Below are 17,641 nucleotides of genomic sequence, written 5' to 3' on the forward strand. Positions count from 1 at the left end.
TGCATCATACTGATGTATCAATTCAATGGTTCATTACAATTCAACAAAGAATTGAATATAATTATTACACTTTTTTATTTGTTTAGATAGAGTTCTATTCTAATGTAGAGTAGCTATGTACATACATGAACTGTAGCTAACATGTACTGCATAAGTAATGTGCCATCAAAACTAGGCTTGCGTCAATTATGTTGGCATAATTTTTGGCATAATAATTATGGGATGAAAAGCATAAAGTATAATGCTGGCATAATAGAGCATAATTAAGAGCATAATGGGTAAATTTCTGCCACACTAAAATTAATATAACTTCTGCTATAACAGTCACAAATTCCAGGGGCGGATCTAGGGGGTGGGTTTTGGGCCCCCCCCCCCCCCCCCCCCCCCTTCACTTTTAAACTTTACTTGAGCAATATGCTGAGGATTATATTGAAATTTTGTCTTGGCATAATTGTATGATCACTAATAATACAAATACTCATAAACCCAACTTATAAACATCTTTCCAAGGCATTATTAGTGGATTTATGCTAAAGGTTATGCAACAAGGACCCGGATCAGCATTGGAGGTATACAAGATCGAGATACTCTAATAGAACAGTCACCTAACTACTCTAATAGAACATTCAGGGTAAGCATAAAAGTTGGCTCTGTTATGGAATTTTTCCATATCTGCCTGTGCTTATACATACAATGGAGTGCATTGGTCTGTTTGAAAGGCTTGTTCATCTACTTGGGTAGTTATTACCGGTACTAGTATACTTAATTCAGGTACACAATTTCCATTGAAAATGCTTTCAGATTCAATCTCATATCAATCAAATTTCAAAATTTTCCAGTTTCAACACTATTATTATTCTATCATGCATGCAATTGTGATAGGGTGCATCATGTGCTTGGTTGTCTGAACCTACCCAAACCTTTCAATTAACAAATGCTGCAGAGAGCCATATATCTAAAGGTACTGTAGTATGTAAAATATCTACATGCAGGCAGAAATATGCATTTTATGTGGAAATGTCTACAAATTGTAGCATCTATTTTTCAAAACTTTCCTGGGGGGCATGCCCCTAGACCCCCTAGTTCCAGCATCCCCAAAGAGATTAGTACCTTGAGTTAGCCCCCTCTTTTATAAATCCTAGATCAGCCCCTGAATTCAATGGCTAACCTGTTTTGGATGGTGATTGGTGAAATAATTCTTGACAATGAGTAGAAATATGCACTACAGTCTTAGCTACTGCAAGAAGGCTTGAGTCTATTATGCTCCAAAATTTGCCTATTATGCTTTTTGGCATTCCCCAATTTTCTGCCTATTATGTTTGTTTTTGTGCTTTTCAGAAATGTATTATGCTTTTATTTGTATGTTATTTCTTTATGCAGAGAAGTTCTTCATATGATAAAATGGATAAAATGTGAATGGAAAAGTGTCATTTCAACTGCAACATACAAATAATAGCAATTGCTTGAAATTGGGATGTGCTCCAGAGTTAGTAGACATATTAGAGCGAGGGGTCTGGGGGGCATATCTATAGTCCCTCAGAAGCTATAGACATTAATATATATTATTGTTTAGTATCTTTGTAGTTTTGTGCATGCAAATAATTATGTCAGTATAAAATATTATGCATGGTTTCTGATTGATCTTCTGATTTGTAGCAATTGGTATTCAAAGGACAGCAACTGCTATGTATGCAACACCATGTCAAGAACATATATTAGCCTTTTGGGGATAAACACTTAAATGGTTCTCATTCTCTCTGTTGCATGCGATGACTGTTCTATTAGAGTGTTTGACCATTCTATTAGAGAATCTTGATTTTTTTGAAATCTTTTCCTGGTTTGATATTAACCCCAGTCTCACTGCAGTCATGCACAGACTTCACTATTTTCAATGTCCAGACGTTCACTAGCTATACTGACTAAACATTAACTTTATTATCATCAGAGCTATTACTGAATAATCATAATCATCATACCACAAAAGACATGTTATATAATACCAAATTCAGTGACTGGAGCTCAACTAAACTGCTTTGCCATGCCTTGGTACCACATTAGTTGGCACATGACTGCATCTGTCCAATAAAACTCAAACCCACATTACAATGAGAAGCACTCATTCCTTCAAGTGTAAACTTTTAGTAAGACCAAGTTGAGTAAGACTGTAGTGCATTTTTATACTCGTTGTCAGGAATCGTGTCACCATCCAAAACAGGTTAGCCCTTGATGTTGTGACTGTCAGAAGTTATACTTATGGTGGTGGAAACTTGCCCATTATATGCTCTTAATTATGCTCCATTATGCCAGCATTATGCTTTATGCTTTTCATATCCTATTATGCCATAAATTATGCCGGCATAATCGAGCAAGCCTAATTAGTGTAAGGAATGAACTGTTATAACATTTTGTTTGCTTACATGTAAAATGTGTGGAAAAGGCAGCTACTTTTGCAAATCCGGTCACATATAGCTAATAGCTACATTCAGACTACCATATAATAGGAAACACTGATTGACGGTATAAACCTGGTGAATCTGTCAATAATTTGATTGTAAAAAAGGAGAATTACCATGTTTCATCATGCGTCACTGCACATTGTATGTATATAGCTAACGATAGCTGGAAATAAACTTTGGCAGGAAAAAACTGTTGGTGAAATAATTTTTCAAACACACTTTATGTAACAACTTTAAACAGGCTGTTGGACCAGGTGTGCTACAGACCTTCAGCACTTGTGCTGTAAAGCCTTAATAAATAAATAATTTAAAAAGAGCAGTTTGCCAAATTTACCAATGCTAATGTTTGTTACTGCTAATGTGCTATACAGTACAGAAGTGACCATTAATTACACAGTAGGTTCATATATGCATTTCAAAATTATTTTCATAATAGCTATGTGACTGGATTTGAGAGAAGGGGTCTTCCACACAAATCCAATTCTATAGAAGACCATCATGTAGTGTGAAAGTAATATATAAATCTGCAATTTTTTCCATCCATTAAGCTATGTTGGTACTTACAGCTGACCAAATTTCAGGTCATTAGCTTTTTGCAATCTGAAGTTATGGATCATCTAAGTTGGTATATTGGATGTGTGTTGAAGACCCCTTTTCACAAATCCGGTTACATAATAAATTATTATGTTTCTACATAAATGTATGGGAAGACCATCATGTGTCACCTCACATTGTATGTAGCTAATGACATCTGGAAATAATACTTTGGTGGAAAAATTTAAAGAAATATTTTCAAACTCACCAATATTTATACCACCTGCTTCAACCACAGCAGTAAACCATAGGTAGATTTGGGAAATTATATAGCTACAGGTGTGTATGTATATACATAGATCTGCTAGAAAGTCAATTTTCACCAATACCAATATCAATGTGTTCACTAAAACCATTTGTAAAAAGAATAAAAAGGTAATAATAAAAAAAGGTTAGAAAAAAGAATTGGAGTTTGAACCCTTGACCATTATGAAATTGTGTGGATATCAAGATTCATGCTAATATATGTAGCTGATTATCATTAAAACGTGATTGCTAATGCCATAACAGCTGCATGCATACATATATACATACCTGAAATTTCACAACTAAAGTCTTAATGATAGTAAGCTATATTCCTATTATGACAATGAAAGTTATACAGTTTTGAATATTAATCAAATGGTACATACAAACTGCAGTACACAATTATTTGCATACATGAATTGATACTCAAAAACTACAGGTATACATATATCAACTAAGTCTAAATTGTTTGGTTTAAAAGTCATTTTGTTAATACTGCACAAGGAAGCTCTCCAGTTTGATATCAGATTGGTATCCAGCCTCAACAACGTCAGTTAGCCTACCACTGTACCTGAATGGAAATTTGGCCAGATGGGTACCATTGACGGTGACATCAAAATACTTCTCTGGCATGGCTTCAACTCTTATGATTATGGGGATGCTGCTGCTGAAATTGAATTGATCATTGTACTTAACTGGTTCACCCCAACTGCCATTTGTTTTGGTGTTCAAAAGAAACTCCTTGGTGTTGTAGCGAATAGCAGCAAGAAACACATAGTTGTCATCATCCTGTCGAAGAGTGAACTGCACTTTCTCACCACTGGTAGGAGCTGTGTACTTTATTTCTACTGCCACTCCATAATTGTAATTTGGGATTGTATATTTTATCGTAGTCATTTTTCCAGCGAGAGTGGACCAACAGTAGTCCTCAGAGTAAGTTTGCTTCAGGAAGGTATCAAACTGCAACTGATGCAGTACTCTAAAGAAGTTCCTTGTTTTATATCAGTTGGCTAGAACTCTTATAGTTTAGTTATGTACATATATGGAAATTACTTAATGTCATGTAATAAACTTCAATAATAGCTATATAAATCATCATTGTTGTAAATAACACATTGGCTACTTTGAAAACTTTGACACACAGAAAGAGCGGCATTTTGTGAGCTTCACAGAATGACACTCGTTCACATTTGCAAATGATTTCCATCAATACCTTTGCCAGGGCACACGCTGTAACTATCAGTATACATACTGCTCTATCTTAATGTTAACCCAGTGTTGAGACTATAGTGATTGACCCAAATTGTACACTGCATGCCTAACTTCTGCAAGTATCACAACCAGAGTTCTTTCTGTACTTAGCAGTACTTTTGCTTATATGAAGTCTATCTCTCTGTAACGAATCTGTATAATTTGCATGCTTTGAAATGTTTAATTAAACAAGGAATCAAACAAAAATAAATAGCTATGACATGACTCGATCAGATTAATTTCAATACGATCACCTTTAGTAATTCTCTAGAAATTGCATTATGATCACACTACACAAGTCATTATGATTTACCGTTTGACTCTCATATATATATATGGATTATTCACTTCACAACACTGTAAAAGAGTTTAAAGCATGATAGGGACATAAGTGAATTTGTGAATTTGTTGTGTCAATTAAAGTTATGAATTTAAAGTCCATAGATGTATACATGCTACTTACACAGGATGCATGACAGCTAAAACGACAAGCCCTACAATTTTGCATGCATACACAGATCTATGATACTACTTTTGCAGCTAATAACTGACTGAGTAACACTTTTTATGCCAAATCCTTTAGAGTTTAAGTGATTGCTAGCAAGTAGTGATCATTTAACTACAGTGTTATAAAGCTGTTTAACATGCAGGGATATGCATACCTTTCAATATATATATATATATATATATATATATATATATATATATATCACTTTGAATGTTATTATATTTGAAGTTCACAACCTTATGACATGAAAAGCTGGCTGTGTTTTATTCTAGGAACTACTAAAAATTAGCTGAACTTCATAGACTTGTATATAGCCTGCAATAATTATGCAAATGAATATGAGTAGACTTTCTATAATGTATAATATAATTATAATACTATGAGTGTCACAGCAAAAATAGCATTCAGTAACTCCATCTTTGGTCAGTATTGAAACTACTAATTCAATAAACTCCCTATACCAAGAATAAGCAGACCACAAATAAATAAATAACTCCAATGCTATGCTGAATCAGTATTGGGACCTGTGTTCTGCTTTAGTTTGAGTCTACATAATATTTTGGACTATTAGTTCACATAATACAAGTAGTAATTTTGTATAATTATGAATAATGTTATAAGTAATTATATATGTGACCAGATTTGCAAAAAGGGGTCTTCCACACACATCTAATTCTATGAATTTGGAAAACCATAACTTTGTGTTCAAGAGAGATACAAAGCTGAAATTTTCTCCATCCATTAACCTATGATGGTGCGCACTACTGACCAAATTTCAAGTCAATCAATACCTTTATCCAATCTCAAGTTATGGATTGTCAAAATTCATAAATTTGATGTGTGTGGAAGACCCCTTGTGGCAAATCCGGTCACATATTATACGCATTTTGATATGCTGCAAAATTTACTTATGATACATTTAGACAAAATTTATTACATTAGCACTGATGGTGTTAGCAAAATGAAAGACAAAGGTAAGTCCACAATTCATAGTATTTTATAGCTGCTGCAGTAGCGAATCGCCATGTCTCAAACTTAATCAACATTAATCAGTAAAGAAAAATCAATCTTGTAATGTTATGATCATCATTTATGCAGCCATCACAGTAATATACTATACCTAAGTGTAAAGTTGCTATGGTAGTATTATTGGTAGTTATTCCAGTTACAGCAGCTTATGTTATTCCCGCCACTTAAGTAACCATCACAGTATTATACTATACCTAAGAGTAAGGTTGCTATGGTAGTATTATTGGTAGTTATTCCAGTTACAGCAGCATATGTTATTCCCGCCACTTATGTAACCATCACAGTATTATACCATACCTAAGTGTAAGGTTGTTATGGTAGTATTATAGGTAGTTATTCCAGTTACAGCAGCATATGTTATTCCCGCCACTTATGTAACCATCACAGTATTATACCATACCTAAGTGTAAGGTTGTTATGGTAGTATTATAGGTAGTTATTCCAGTTACAGCAGCATATGTTATTCCCGCCACTTATGTAACCATCACAGTATTATACCATACCTAAGTGTAAGGTTGCTATGGTAGTATTATAGGTAGTTATTCCAGTTACAGCAGCGTATTATGTTATTCACACCACCTATGTAACCATCAAAGCATTATACTATACCTAAGTGTAAGGTTGCTATGGTAGTATTATTGATAGTTATTCCAGTTACAGTAACATATGTTATGCCCGCCACTTATGTAACCATCAAAGCAACTCTCAAAATAAGGCATGTACTACGTATGTCATGTAGAAAACATAAATGATACCTTCTCACTACACACCTCAGTGTTATGTAGGTTGCTATGGTATTATTGCATTCGTGAGCATATGGGTACAATAAAAAGTATCATATTTCATTGTTTCCTCGTGGGATTTGTTATGTGTTCAGGAATAGAACACTTTACTATATGATTATGCTATATGTACAGTGGAATGAGTGGATGCCTCAAAAGAACTGATGTAAGAACATACAGACAACAGAAAACCGCTCTCCAATAAATCAAACTACAAAGTGGCACTTTTTGGACTAAAACAATGTTTCCCAGTGAATAAAATTAATGATGACTAACTTGGAGTATTAATAGAGTCTGTTAGAGTAAAACTATTAATTTTAATGATTTATATAAAGCTTAGTTAGAAAAATAATTACCTCTGCAGTAGGGCAACATGGCATTAATAGACCACAACAAAATAAAATGCTCAAATTTTGTTGGCTACTTGATTAGCTACATGGATACAAATAAGTCCCTGGCAATACAAAACATGGCTATATTATGTCCCTGTTATGTTAGCAATGCATGCAGCATTCAACTGTATAGTAAACAGTGTACTAATTTAGTCAGTCCGGGTGTAACGAGCTTGCTTCTTATTGCTTGTGCTGTAAAGGTGCAACGAGCTGTAGTTTTACATCAAAACTCAGGGCTCTACAGAATTTATAACCCTCAAGCCCTGTAGTAGCGCCATTGCTTCACTTGAGGGCCACAAACAAGGCCTTCAAATTGCTCAATTCTGTAGCACCTTGCGTGTTTGAGATTTTATATATGGCTTGAATGGTGGTGTGACTATATATGATGTAACATTGTGACCATAAATAAAGTAGCCATTTGATATTAATGACAGTGTTGTTACTTGTTAAACTAACACAGCTAAGTGCACTACTGATATTGTAGTCAATTAAAGCATGTGAAAAAGTAGTACTTAACCTTAAAATATTATAATAGTCAGTACAAAAGTGAAAATTTTTGACCAAACAAATAACCCACTTTGGTTTATGAAAATTTTACTCATCAAATCACTTTAAAGTCATATTCATCAAAATTTTCCAGCTTAAAATATTTATGCTAGATAAACAATTTAGAGATTGAAAAGCCATTAATCTACTGGAAATTTGTAACACAGCTATTCTAAAATGGATGAGCACCTCTATTCTTTTTTAGGAAACCCAGCATGTATGTAATTAGCTCATTACAAGCAATTACTTCAAAATGGGTTTTAATGGCTTTAAAAGCTTTTAAAAAGTTTTGTGGCTGTATCCCAATGATGTATCAATTTAATAACTCATTGCGTTTTATTAATTATGAACATTTGTATTATTCTTTTTAGGAATTCTATTCCGTTAATATACTAAATGTACTATATGCCACTTTTCTTGCCGTGCATTTTGTACAAAAGTTAAACTTTTACTGAATTTACAATAGCCACGACTCTCATGTTCACTTAATGCAACAATATTGCTGGGTAGGGTAGATGACTGTGAGTTGAATACAGTAGTTTTGATGTGTGACATGTATTGGAGGGAAAATTGTTATAAGTATTTGTGACTAGGCCTGCGAAAAGAGGGAATGTGGGCACATAGTTTTTGCCTACTTTTTCAAACTTCCTCAACTCATAACTTTATAACAAAATGCTATGCCAGTGAAATTTTTAGTGCTTAGTAAGCATTTAATTGGCTTTAGTTACAGAATGCACATAATAATTATTCTGTTCCGGTACTGAGATATGACCTGTTGTGTGATGGTAAAGTTACGTCCATGATTCATAGAATTTTATAGCTGCTGCAGTAGCAAATCGACACATCTCAAACTTAATCAACATTAATGAGCAAAGAAAAATCAATCTTGTAATGTTATGATCATCACTTATGCAACCATCACAGTATAATGCCATACCTAAGCATAAGGTTGCTATGGCAGTGTTATTGGTAGTCACTCCAGTTATTGTAGCATATGTTATGACCGCCACTTATGTAACCATCAAAGCAACCCTCAAGATAAGGTATGTACTGTGTCATGTAGAAAACTAAATGATACCTTCTAACTACACACCTCAGTGTTATGTAGGTTACTATGGTATTATTATTGCATTAGTGAGATATATATGAGTGCAATAAAAGGTATTATTTCATTGTTCCCTCGTGAGATTAGTTATGTGTTCAGGAATGGAACACTTTACTACCCAAATACGCATGAAATGATAAATTGGCTTTCACTACTAGAGTACTTTGTTACATTCTTTGGTCTGCTCCACTGCACCTGGAATCACTCTCCCTAATATTAATGCATTGAGAACTTTAAAGCAAGTTTTTGTTGTTCTACAGCATGACTAACAGTTCACCATAACATGTATATGCCAAATTCTGATTCCTATAATATCTTTACCTGTAAATGTGACATGGCCTATGAAAGCAGGGCCCATGGGCACATAAAATTTACCTAGTTTTCAAATTTACATTGCCTATAGCTTTTTTTGCCATATACTATGGACTTGAAATGTTCAGCCTGCATTAAGAACTTTATAACACAAGTTGCAAAATGCAGGTATACTGTTCAATTGCTGAGATATGAACTGTTATGTGACAAGGTGATCGAAGTTTATGCCCACATTCCTATATAGGCTCAACCACAAATGTGCAATTCCTACCTCTTTGTGATGGTTGTATAATTAACTAGAGATGATATATTTTGTGTCTGAGTTTCATTTCAATCAACACTATAGTGATATTGTGAGGTATTCTGAAAAATAACAGTACACATTTGTAACCTATCTGTGGTTGATCTATATCATAAAGCTTGTGCAGTTGAATGGCTGCTGTATTCTACACTGTTGTGTTAGAAAAGAATGTTTAAAGTGTAGCAAATGAGTAGTGTGTGTGTGTGTGTGTGCGTGCGTGCGTGCGTGCGTGCGTGCGTGCGTGCGTGCGTGCGTGCGTGCGTGCGTGCGTGCGTGCGTGCGTGCGTGCGTGCGTGCGTGCGTGCGTGCGTGCGTGCGTGTGTGTGTGTGAACAGATCCGTTTACATGTGGACGTACTTATAAATGTTCTGGAGACCTGACAAAACATCAACAATTTTGTGGCAGACAACATCTATATCATGAAAGCCTGGGACCCTCCTATTTTGACTATCCCTGTAGAAGGACCTTTTGTAGTAAGGGATCTCACATGTCTTTGCAAGGCAACGCCACTAGTCATCATATACAGGGTTTCCCCGAGGATACTGCAATCATCTATGTATGAGTAGCTACAGGCTACAGGTGTGTGTTTGTGTGTGTGTGTAGTGTAGTGTGTGTGTGTATAGTGTGTTGTGTGTGTGCGTATGTCTGTGTACTGTGTGTTGTGCGTGTGTCATGTGTCACAGCATCAGGTTTTATGACCACTAGACTGTTATAATTTATTCTAATGGAGATGATTTAATAGTTTAAATAATTCATTACTATACTTGGCACAAACTAAAATTGAACATGTAAAATATTAACATAACATTCAGGCTTGGTGAATGCACAATAAAACTCTAGTTATGTATACAGTATTGGTGTGAGGCATTATGTGTTTGTCACCTTTACTACTCCCCTAAAATTATTTGTATAATGGTACTTTTACTTCCCAGCTCTCATACAATTACAGTACACATGGCATGCACAATATGATACATTTACTGGTACTTATAGCTACTTACTTATAGCACTTACTTACTGCTTACAGCCATTAATGGTATACAAGTCTCTATTCATATGATCATATCATTTCTATTGTTACACTTAGTATCTATGCAAACTAATAGCATGACTTATGTCATTGTATATTTGCTAAGATACGCTGATATTGTAAAAGAAATTCAAGTCATATTGATGATACCATTAACAGTGTAGCAATGCTTTACATGCAGCCAGCTCAGTATAAAGTGTTTTATGCAACTAATGAAACCTCTGCTCAGTTCAACTGCAATATTATGTAGTTAATTCACACTGCTTGAAGGTTCTTAGTTTACTAATTTGTTAAGCTGCTTTACTGTAGTTGTACCCAGTTATACTGATAGTAAAATGTCAGTAACTTTAAGTATATGGAACATAATTGTTTTACTAAGTTTTAAACTCTCAGTAAACATCAGTGAATGCAGGTTTACTGAAAAGCTACTAAAATTCCAAACAATTAACTGTTCCATATACTGGGGGTATACCACTCTAGTAAACTAAGAAACTTCAAGCAGTGTCACCAATAGTAGAAGTTGTAACTTCATCTCAATACGTGTATGCTAGTTATCTCTCACAATGGAGTGCAGAATATTCAGCTGTTCCAGCAAAAGTATAAAATATATTTGAAACACTTAAAAGGGAATAAGCTTCATTGGTTCTGTCACCTTTAAGAGCGATGACTGGATCTGCAAAAAGGGGTCTTATAGCCTTTACAAATTTCCAAGTTTGATGAGTCATAACTCATTGTGTTTAACCTAACCTATTGTCTTAAAATTACATCCAGGAATAGTGCTATGATAGGAGTGTAAAGTGACCAAAGTTCAGGCTGGTACCATACTCACAAGTCAAGTTATGGATTGCCAAGTACATACAATTGGAAAGGCTATCAGACCCCTTTTTTTCTGGTCATATATGAGGGTAGGAGGTTATTATTATAAACAAATAGCTTATTATTATGGCAATCCCTAATTAAAAGGTCAATACAGCTGGTGTAACTAGTTTCAAACTACAGACTAGCTACACCGTAAAATAATACTAAATTTAGCTACATTTAGCTACTGCCAAAATAAAAATTTGAGAAATATAGCTGCATGGTGGTTTGTGGCAATATTCAGTTGGCTTCAATTCCAATATTACAAAGATTTAGGTACATTTATGTTATTTAGTGCACAAGAAAATCATTATAACAGTTACGTCAAAGGCTCATTGTAATATAATATGATCTCTATTGTGTATTCACTTACGTTTACAAAGAGTCCATGTGCTTGTATGCTTAGATGCATGCATTATAAAATGACCTGTACCATCTAATTATTTATTACTTACCCAAATCGGCCACTCAGTTGGAATAAATTATTACGGCTGATTTATGACTGACAGCATGATCAATGGTTTTGACGCTATCATTTTCCAAGCACATTTTAAGGCTTACAGTACTCAGTACACAGCTATCAAGAGTGTTTTTTTAATTTGCAACTGGGCCTGCAAATAGGGCATAATTTTATAATTAGGCACATAAATTTACCTACTTTTTCAATGTTTTGATTGCCCATAACATTGTGTGTCATTATGCTATTGCTTTGAAATTTCCAGCAGATATTAAACAATTAGTTGGCCTTATATATATAATGCAGGTTACAGAATTAAAACATTCTAATCCATTATTAAGATATGGTGACCTGGATGTGGTTTGTGCCCACGTGCCTTATTTTCACAGGCCTAGTCACTTACAGTATGTTCTCCAACGTAACCACTTTTGTTATTGATAGCCTGGCCACTCTTATAAACCGTTTACTTAATTGTCTTGTTATTTATCACTACCATTATGTTAAATGTGCATGATAATAAATGGAATTCAAATAAGACTTAAACTCTGTTTCAGGTCAGTTTATGAAGAAAGGCATCAATATTGACACCAAGAATTAGTTGTTGGTGTATTCAGATGGTCATGACACAGTTCCAGTTACTAGAGACTCTGTTATGACTCAGAAATGGTGTTGGAAGGCTAAGAATTATGGCTATCAGGGAGATGGCTTGATTGAGGGTGACATACTGGATTATATGGTATCCAATATTCTTGATACTCCTGACTACCTCAAGAAAATTATTAAACAGTGATTAACCTTGACTGCAAATGGACTGAAATTGAACAACATATCTGCAAACTCTTATGCCATATTAGGCTATACACAATTATATATCTACTGTTTTATTAATTTGCAGATAAACCTATATACAAAATACAGTATTGCACGCATAATAATATTATGTGACCTGGTATCACAGCCTATTCCAAAATAATTTACATTCGATGACTCATAGCTTTCCCTGCCTTATTGTATCTATTTTAAAATTTACATACATAGTTACACTATGTAACAGATCTAAACTAACCAGATTTCAAGTTGCTACTATTTTCACAAGCCCAGCTAGCTATATACAATCAATATTATGTTGATTGAAAATTATATACCTATGTGTTGCAAGGGGTCACATATCACAGTATATGGTTTGACATTGTAAACACAGCAATCGGTAGACAATTTCAGCACATTCTTACTGGTTCTTTGCCACAGCCACTAATGGTTGAACTTAATATCGGGAGTAGTATTACAATGAAGGAGACCAAACGTTTACTGTAGATTGTGGCAAAGATGAATGTAGGGGGAACACTATGGCACTCCAGGTGAGTGACTAAATCACCACTTAGATAAGTTACCACTATTGTATTAAAGTAGTATAAACCATTTACAGCTGGGTAAGCAATGTGATCAATCTAAGAAACCTCAGCAATAGGCCTACATCAAATATACCAGCATAATAAAAAGCTGGAGTGCTATATTAGGTGAAAATTTCTAACTATGGACTTCATTTCATCAAAATAGATTGATACACCATAATAAAACAGTCAGTAGAAACTGACTACTCTCTAATAGAACAGTTACTTTGTAGTGGAATACTCTATTAGAGCATTTACTGATTAATATGTTCCAAAATAATTGTTAGAAATGTTGTTAACCTAGAAACATACAACATGTATTTCATTCCCTATAGAAGTCATCGTATATAGTCAGTTTGGTCAAGTAATCTAACATAACCATTAGTATACCTACCATATTGACCTACTGTGCTGTGCTCTGTGTAAAACAATAATAATAAATTGTACTTGATTGTGATTAATTACAATAAGATTAATTCAATATTGAATGACTGCATCATCAAAACTTATATATACACAAAAATTTAGATGTTACTCTGGTGATGATAATAATTTAACTAGCCACTTTTCATGGTTATTAAAATACCACACAGCTAACACACAAATTTAGTAGGGGAATATATACTCACGACCAAATAAATTTTACACTGTTCAAAAAGATGTGCTTCCATACACTATGAAAAAAGAGGGATATAAGATGGTATATCCAGTGGCTTATTGAATACAAAAAAACTTGATATAACCTGTAGTATACTAACAATCACATGTAAGGCTTTAGTTAATGTGTTAAACATACTGAAACCATATATGTGATGGTATAGTGTGGGCATTATATTTGATATAAGCTATTTTAGGTATTGTGGTAAATAAACTGAAACCATATATGTAATAGTATAGTATGCATTATACTAAAGTATAACATGAGTATAATACAGGGTTTATATTAAGGCGTATTTGTATTCAATAAGCCACTGGAAATACCATCTTATATCCCACCTTTTTCACAGTGATAGTATTCCCATAATGAATCTTAATGCACAAAAATATTGTCAAAATTTATGTCAAGTTTCCTGAATGGAATTTGTGACGTTATTTTATCTAAAATACCAAAATCTCAATAATACTTTCAACCAAAATTTCCTTTAAAACATGTTCATGGCATTTGAATTTCTGGTAATGTCATAATTAATTTTATTATGCATGAAACCCCACTTTTGTGCAGTGTATGTAATTTACTTGTATATACAAAACAAGAGTACGATTTTTAACATAGTAAATTTCAAACATATAAGCGCCATCATGGTCGTTTAGGAAACCCTGCATGTAAATTGCTCGTTACAAGCAATTATTTTTATAATATCTTTTATGGTATTGTTGGTTTGCAACTTATCAAAACCAGGCCAATTGGATGTGCTATAGTACTGCATCATAGTCATTTATCAATTCAATGGTTTATTACTATAATTCAACAAAGTATTGAATATAATTATTACACTTTCTCATGTGTTTAGTTAGAATTCTATTTTTAATCATGTACTGTAGTTAACATGTGCTGCATAAGTAATGTGCCATCAAAACCGTTGCTCTTCACTCAGAGGTGGATTGGGTTTCAGTGCTGGTACCCTCCCTTTCCTTCAGAAAAGTAGTGGTACAGTAGCTACTCTTTGTTCATAACTAGACAGCTTGGGAATAATTTAAGCAATTGTTTATGGCAGCTTGTCATGGACTATACTCTTATTGTCTATCACTGTTATTGCTTTTAACCTTGACTTGAACAAAACTTCCAGGTTAATATATAGCTACTGATAACAACTCTCCTCATCTTCCTTACTGGACGCTTACATCAAAAAAAAAAAAAAAAACTCAAGAATTTTTACTACTACTAAACCTCACTATAATGTATGCAGCATCCCATCAGAGTAGTGGTAGTGCTTTCTCTACTGAGACAAATGTCATGATCAGCTTGGCTTTTATTCAGTTTTGTACAATAATTTTGTCACCTACACATGTCACTGTAATGTTGTGACTACATTAAGAACTGTGAAAGGGATTGATGGAGTTTAATTGGACAAGAAACGATAGTCAAGAAGGATGTAATAATAACCTAGCCATACTTGATACTCCTCAGTGCACACAAAATTATAATGAGTATCGTTATGGACTACATAATGATGATCTTAATTATGTATGTCACATGTCCTCTTAACTGCAAAGCTGCAGTCATCATGTGCATTAAGTTATATAATATTAATAGGTCAATTATGTGGTTGTAATGGATGTTTCATTATGTAAGAGAATGTAAATAGCTGCTCAACAATGATGTTAAAACTTCAAATGTTTGTCAACATAGAGATTCAAAAAGCTGTATATTTATTTATTTATTATTGTCTTTAGGTAATCAAAGCTAAAACTAAAATAAACTTTAACAAGCAGTGGCGGATCTAGGTGGGATTCTGTAGTTTCAACAGAAACCCCCTTTTAAATAAATAAATTTAGCTCGCTGGCAGTCTAATAGTGTATACTACTGACATTTACCATTACAAATTACTATATACCATACATTCCAACAACATGCATGCTTAGCTAACATTCATTATAGCCACATGAAGCAATTCTTTATTTTTATACCATTTGATCAAGATGCAGTAATAGAACATCAAGTAACTACTCTAATAGAGCAGTCAAAGCTATAACTTAGTTACAGATGTTATACTTATTGTGGTGGAAATTTACCCCATAGTGAATGCTGCTAATTATGTAGTCTGGGGCCAACAACCTTATTTTGGGGTGCTTATAAGCACCTAATATAAGGTCGGCAGTGCCAGACTACTAATTATGCTCCATTATGTCAGAGTTGTGCTTATGCTTATTATGCCTAAAATTATGCCAGTATAATCAACACAAGCCTACATTTCAGTTTACCTTCGTATGTAACCTTTCACAATGAGGCCCTCAAAATGCACTATATAATTAACACATACAAAAGCAAACATAGCCACACCTAACACACAGATACGTATACATAATTATATGCGAACACCATACACACAACCACACACACACACACACACACATGCAAAAAAAAAACAAAAGCAAAGCCTTCCGCTGCCGCTAAACAATCATGCTGCCCAGTGGCCAGCACTGGGGCACCTGTGTGCTACTCAGGTGCTATGAGTCAGTGTAGGCATGCCCTCATGGGGTAGGACTAGTGACCCACAGGAGGCTGTACCATGTCTCACAGTTGAAGGTGTGGGCACCCAAAGTACCACCTGGACCTTCAACTGCTATATGAGACATGGACAGTTCAACATTAGCTTCCCCAGTTTACACAAGGTACCCATTGATGCTATAGCTGGGTGGGCTGCTTCCCAGTTGGCACCAGGCTACCAGGTCCCCATGTAAACAGCTGGGTAGACTGGAACAATGTGAGTAAAGTTTCTTGCTCAAGGAAACAGCAACAACACCAAAGTAGCCCAGCTGGGAATCAAACCTGGAGCCTTTCGATTGCCAGGAAGATGCCCTAACCACTTGGCTACACACACATGCACACACACACACACACAGACACACACACACACAGACACAGACGCACAGACACACACAGACACACACACACACACACACAAATGCGCACACACACACAAATGCACACACACAGATGAGCAGTTTTGTTTGATCATTGTATAAAACATTTGGTGTTGGTAATGGTAGCTAGTGTTATAGATCCTAAACTTTAGGAATCCACCTTTAATGCTAAAACTCACTTGAAACATTATGGATATCTACAGTATCCAGTTCATATTATTGTTATTGTTATTAGTGCTTTACAGTGACCAGCACTGAATTAGTCTAACAGTTTATCTAGGTCTATAGAGAGACAACAAAAAGTGGCTGAATTTTATTTCATTTGACTCCAAGAAACATTGTCACTTTGTTTAGGTATAATGTTTGTGAGTGTGTGCAAGTTTAATAAGATATAATTATGTTCATGTGTCTGAATTGTTTATTCCCAGTGTTGGGAGTAACGCGTTGCTTATGTAAAGCGTTACGTAATATTATTACTTTTGTGGTAATGAAGTAATATAACGAAATACGCTATAAAAACAGGTCATATAACTCAAGTTACTTTACTTACAAATGTAATGCGTTACTTAAGTAATATAGTTACTGTAACAAATCTAATATTACGTAATATTATTACTACAAGTAATGAAGTTACTAATTTCATTAGTAATCAACTGAGTAATGCCTAGCCACAATGAAGTAATGTAGCCTACTGAATGAAGCTTATTCACCAGCATCTTACTTATAACCAAGATTTGCACATTGTCCAACAACACAATCGTGTCACGTGATAAGGTGGTAGTTTCACATGTGACAGCT

Source organism: Dysidea avara, chromosome 2 (genome assembly GCF_963678975.1).
Source record: "Dysidea avara chromosome 2, odDysAvar1.4, whole genome shotgun sequence".
Lineage (NCBI taxonomy): Eukaryota > Metazoa > Porifera > Demospongiae > Dictyoceratida > Dysideidae > Dysidea > Dysidea avara.